Source organism: Alligator mississippiensis, chromosome 8 (assembly GCF_030867095.1).
Source record: "Alligator mississippiensis isolate rAllMis1 chromosome 8, rAllMis1, whole genome shotgun sequence".
NCBI lineage: Eukaryota > Metazoa > Chordata > Crocodylia > Alligatoridae > Alligator > Alligator mississippiensis.
In genome coordinates this window covers 39,822,688-39,828,687 of record NC_081831.1, presented here as the reverse complement: position 1 = coordinate 39,828,687, position 6,000 = coordinate 39,822,688, and the positions used below count along the sequence as shown (strand labels likewise).

At 50.2% G+C, this 6,000-nt stretch overlaps 1 long non-coding RNA gene across 2 annotated transcripts in view; it reads right to left on the bottom strand.

Moving 5' to 3' along the window:
- Nucleotides 1-301: 301 nt before the first annotated feature.
- Nucleotides 302-6,000, bottom strand: part of LOC109281812 (uncharacterized) — a 42,354-nt gene continuing 36,655 nt past the window's right edge. The window contains exon 6 of one of the 2 annotated variants that reach the window (XR_002088594.2): nt 302-752. This is a non-coding gene — a long non-coding RNA (uncharacterized LOC109281812). Of the gene's footprint in view, nt 753-2,119; nt 5,668-6,000 lie in introns of those variants that run through there. The other variant, XR_002088595.2, reaches the window with a different exon arrangement.

The following is a 6,000-nucleotide window of genomic DNA, read 5'->3' as shown; positions in this document are numbered from 1 at the left end:
GGCTGCAGGGGGGTGGGGGAGAGAGACACTTTCCCATTCTAGTACTGGTGGGGGAGCCTGGGTGGACCCCATTGGCCTGGGGGGGCACATGCCCACCTCTTCTCCCTGCTCCCCACCACTGCTATGGCTAAATGTACACACACACGCATGTGCACACAGACACAAGCGTGTGCACTCTACTTTCACACTCTGCACATGGACACAGGCACACATACAGACCCCCCAACACACACACCAGACCCCCGCCACACACAGACCCACAGACACAGACCCAGACAGACCCACACACACACAGACACAGTTAGAGACACACACAGTTTTTTTTAATTTAAATTTTCTGTACTCCAAGACAAATGAGCCAAAACAAATTCCAAATTGGTGAGTCAGTCCAGAACCATAAGTGGCCCTACTATGGGCAAACATCCTCCACCCCCATCTGGGGCTTCAGATGTTTCCAAAACCTTTAGCAGGCATCCTACTTGCAGGCCCAAGCCCAGATGCCCCTGAGTTTTGCTTGCCGTCAGTCATAAGGCCACAGAAGCAAGCCAGGGAAGAGTTTCCCCTTTCCATAAAGTGGGCATAAAGCCAAGACATTCCCACTCCAGCAGCTAAGTGGTTTACTATACATTACCTTGGCAGGAACTATCCCCATGCCAGGAGAGCAGTCTTCCCTGGGTGCAACTAGGAAGACCGCCTCAGTGGTCACAGTGTTTCCCTTGCCAGGTAAGCATAGGACTATATTTGATCTGAGCCTGCAAGACACACACAGACACATTTTTTTGGAAAAATTATCTATCTATAAGGTTATATGCAAGTACACTCCTAGTATCACACCACAAAGAAAAACCATAACCCGCTACTATATCTGCACCTATGCTCCTGCGCACCCATACAAAGGCCCACTGACCACCCAAAACCATTACAATAGCTGCATCCGCACCCCACACACACAGAAATGCTGGTCCCTCAGACCAGGCAACTTATTCCCTTCATCCCCACCCTGCACTGCATGGTCAAAGACTCAGTTCACCTGTTGTCCATGTCGCTGTCGCTCCAGCTCCTGCTGGAGGACTTGCTACTGCTGTCGCTGTCACTATCCTGTCCTGTTTGTCTCTTTTTCTTCCTTACTGTCATAGCCCCCTTCCCTGCTAGGGGGGAATTGGAATATCCTGTGCCAAGTGTCTCTGTGCCAGGTGACTTTGGCCACGTCTCCTCCACTTCCATCCTCTACTACTGCTTTCTGGTAGTAGGTCTGGAGTTTGCTCAGAGCCATTTTTACAAAGTCCAAGTGCCTGTACATCAGGAGGTTCCTGGCTTTCCACAGGGCGCTCCTGACCCAGGATGCAAGCTGGTCAAAATGGGCCGATGAGTTCCCCTGGTGTTTGGTGAGGTGTTTGTGCAGCACTGCTTCTCTGGTTAGCTGGCTGACACTGGTCACCACTTTGCAGAGCTGCTTCACCTTGTTTCATACCTGCTTGGCACAGGTGCAGAGCCAGAGGAGGTGGTTGATTGTCTTGGTGGCTCCATGGCAGTTGGGCCACAGGGTCTCTGCAGCTGTCCCTCTCTATGCCTGGCAGGGCTCAGTGGGCTATCATCCAGTTCAGGTCCCTGTGATCTTTGCACAGGCCTTGTGGTCGATGTGCTCCCACACGGCCTGGCATGCATCGCCCAGGAGTAGGTCCATGGGTGACATGATATCCCCTCAACCTGTGTCCTGGATTTTCTTGTAATTGCACATGGTTGTGGGAAAGCATACACACACATTTTTCCCCTCACAAGACCTCCCCCACTCTTGGTCACACGGAGGTAGCCTCCTCTCCTTCCCACCCCCCACCTGCCTCTGGTTCGCACCCGGTTACACTGACCTGCAGGGAGCTGCTGCAGGCCACGGCAGCACAGGGAGGGGTGGCTGCAGGTGTGCTAAGATGAATTTGGGGGGCTATTGGCTCCAAGGCCCACAAAGCACCCCTGCCTGCAGCAGTGCGGCAGGGTGCTTCTGGCCCAGCTGGCCCAGTCCTACGTGCCCCCCACCCGCCAGGTAGGGCATGGCTTTCCCAGCCGGGCTCGGCCCCCTCCCCTCCAGACCTGGGGCCACCCACTCGCTCCCCTTCCCCAGGCACAGCGTGGCTCTCCCGGCCAGACCCCAGCCCTGCCACCCCTCTCCTCAGCCCCATTGGTGGACAAGCCCCACTTCCAGCTCCCTGGGAAGTAAGTGTGAAAACCACAGTTTTAAATTGGGCACTAAAGATTGGCTCCGAGTTTAAAACTGCTGTTTCCACTTCCCTGCTGATGAGGATCCTGGGGCCACGGCCCTAAATTGGTAGGGGCCCCTAGGCTTGTGCCTAGCTGGCTGGTGCATTAATTCTATTCTTATAACATATCCTGTCCTCTTAAGAATGAAAGGGTCAACCCACCTCCTGGGGCAGGTGCTTTTGACTCCTCCGACTCCAAAACTCAAGTTGTCCCTTTGGGGTTGAGCCATTTTGATCTCGTGGCTGTCTCCCCATTTTGTGCCAGAGAAAAAGAAAACGCAGCTGTCCTTGTGTAGTAAATTAATGAATATGCTCCTAAATCTCAGTGTGTCTTTTTAATATTGTTTTACAGCTTGTAACTTAGGGTTGAACTTGTGTTTTTAATTTTATTGTTGCAGTTTTTAAATGTATTCAGGTTGTCAAGCAAGAATGCTGCCTCTCACATCTGCACTTACTGTTATTGGAGGGGTACCCTGGGCTCGGTCTGAGGCATTATATGAAGAAACTGACATATACAAAGGGGGCAGATGTGCATGTACATGTGCGTACACACACACACACACACACACACACACACACAGCAGGATTCTGTCCCTCTTCCCTTATAAATAGCCCCTCATATGATAAATTCAGTATTGCCTCTCTGTGTGGGATCACCTTGCAGTTTAGGCTCTTTCTGTGAGGGTCCTGTGCTCCCATGTCACTGATAAGCAGGCATCATGTCCATGCTGTGCACGTAGCATGTTGGGGCTTTTAAGTTTAAGCAAACACAAAACTCATCCATTTCTATATGCCACCAAGTTTTGCTATTATTTATGCTGCTGTCCAAGTTGGCAGGACCATAGCAGCCAGAGGCCTAGAAGCCCAAGAGGCATGACACTGTCTAAAACAAGCTGCTTGTGCACATTGCTGGTGCTCAAAGTCCTGGCCCAGTGCACACATCTGCTGCAGACTGAGGTAAAGCTTGGGGAGAGAACTGGCTTGGGCAGGTTGTTCATAGGGCTGGAAGGGACCCCAAAGGATCATCAGGTCCAGCCCCCTGCATAAGCAGGAAAGACATCTGGGGTCAGATAACCCCAGCCAGGTGACTGTCCAGTCTTCTCTTGAAGACCTCTAGGGTAGATGATTGCACTACCTCTGGGGGGAGCTAGTTCCATAGTCTGGACACCCTAGTTGTAAAGAAGTTTTTCCTAATGTTCAGCCTGAAACTATCTTCCAGAAGTTTGGGGCTGTTGTTTCTAGTTTTCCCTCAGGGCACCCTGGTGAACAGCTGTTCACTGAGCCCCTGATGTATGCCTCTGGTATAGCGGTAAGCCGCAATCAGGTCCCCTCTCAGCCTTCTTTTCTTTAGGCTGAAGAGTCTGAAATCCCTCACCTCTCCTTGTATGGCTTGGCAAGCAAGTCCCTGATCATGCAGGTGGCCCTTCTCTGGACCCTCTCAAGCCTTGGCACGTCCTTGTTGAAGTGCAGCGCCCAGAACTGGATGCAATACTCCAGCTGTGGCCACACCAATGTTGAGTATAGCAGGAGAATCACTTCTTTGGATTTACTGGAGATGCATCGATTGATGTATGCCAGAGTTTTATTGGCCCTAGCGGCTGCTGCATCGCATTGCCGGCTCATATTCATCCTGGGGTCTATTGTTACCCCCAGATCCCTTTCATTTGTAGTGCCAGTCAGGTTAGCGATGCCCAGCCTGTAGGTGTGCTGGGGGTTCTTCCTTCCCAAATGCAGCACTTTGTATTTCTCTATGTTGAACCTCATCTGGTTCCAGTCTGACCAACATGCCAGTCTGTCTAGGTCTGCTTGTATCTGCAGGTGTGTTTGCACAACCCTATATCTTGGTGTTGTCTGCGAACCTGGCCAATGAGCTTTTCACTCCCTCATCCAGGTTGTTGATGAAGATATTGAACAGCACTGGGCCAAGTACTGACCCTTAGGGTATGCTGCTGCCCACATCTCACCAGGACAACACCAATCCATTCATTTGGACTCGGTGTCCTACCCCGCAACCAGTTTTGCACCCACTTGACAGTCCCTCAGTTGAGCCCGATATTCTCCAGTTTTCTGACCAGTACCTCATGGGATACCAGGTCAAAGGCCTTCTGGAAGTTGAGGTATATGAAGTCAACCACTTCTCTCTCATCCAGGTGATGAGTCATCTGATCATAGAAAGAAATGAGGTTGGTCAGACAAGACCTGCCTGCGACAAAGCCGTGCTGGCTGTCATTCAGTATCATGTCTTCTGCAAGTTTGTCACATATAGCCTCTTTGATGAATGTCTCTAGGATTTTCCCTGGAATAGAAGTTAAGCTAATTAGCCTGTAGTTTCCCGGGTCTTCATGCTTCCCCTTCTTGAAGATGGGCACAACATTGGCCCTCTTCTAGTCCTCTGGGATTTCTCTAGAGGCCCATGATTTTTGAAAGACCTTTGCCAAGGGCTCTGCGATTACTTCGGCCAACTCTTGGGTGGAGTTCATCTGGTCCTGCTGATTTATACAAGTCTAATTTCTTTAATTGATTGTACACCAGTTCTATGGCAATGGTGGGAATGGCGTCAATCCTGCCCTGCTCGTTCTGTGCCCTACCTGGCATGTTGTTCCCCTTGGTCTTGTGAAAGACCAAGGCAAAGTAGTAATTTAGTAGTAATTTTTTCCCGAGTGGTAGTGATCAGGTATCCTGAGGCATTGAGCAATAGTCCCACACTCCCATTAGTTTTCCTTTTACTCCCCATATAGCTAAAGAAGGACTTCTTCTTGTCCTTGATTCTTGTAGCTAGTTTATTTCGGTTTCTGCCTCAGCTTGCCTAATCTGCTTTCCACAAGTGCAGGCCATTGTCAAGTAGTCTTCCTTAGAGGCTGTTCCAAGCTTCCATTGTTTGTATGCCCCTTTCTTTTTCTGTAGGAGGGCTGCAACTTCCCTGCTTAGCCAAGAGGGTTTTTTGACCCTGTTGCTACTTTTTCTCCATAAGGGAATGGATTTTCTGAGCCTTAAGGATTGTATCCTTAAGGAACAACCATTCTTCTCATGTTCCCTTTACCTGTGGTTCTTGGTCTCTCAGGGCATTCTCTACTAGTGACCTGAGCGTATTAAAATTTGCTTTTTTGAAGTCTAAGACTTCAAGATTGGTATCTGTTTTGTCAGCCTTGCAATGGACCATGAAAATAATGATTTCATGGTCATATAGCCTAGGCTGCCCTCTGTGTTTAAGTTGGTAATCAGGTCATCCCCTTTGGCCAGGACCAAGTCAAGAACTACATTGCCTCTAGTTGGCCTGTGCACCTCCCGAGTCAAAATTCTTTGGTGCTGGTCAGGAAGGATCGTGATCAATCCGAGCTGGCTGAGCACTTCTCCCAGGAGATGTTGGGGTAGTTGAATTCGTCCATGACAACCATGTCCCATGCACACGCGGTCTCTGTTAGTTCAGAGGAGAATGCTAGATCAAGTTCCTCCCCTTGGTTAGGTGGCCTGTAGTATACACCTGCAGTTGGGTCTCTCTTACCGCGTGTCCCCCCAGAGCTTGACCCAGAGGGTTTCAAGCGGTTCTTCTTTGGGACCAACACTGGCCTGTAGGGAGGTGTACTGCTCCTTCACATAGAGGGCAACACCCCCACCTCTCTTCCCTACCTGATCCCTTCTGTGAAGGACGTAGCCCTTTATGGCTACGCTCCAGTCATGAGAGGAGTCCCACCAGGTCTCTGTGATCCCTACTACATCATAGAGCTCAGTGAAAGCAGGAGGACTAGTT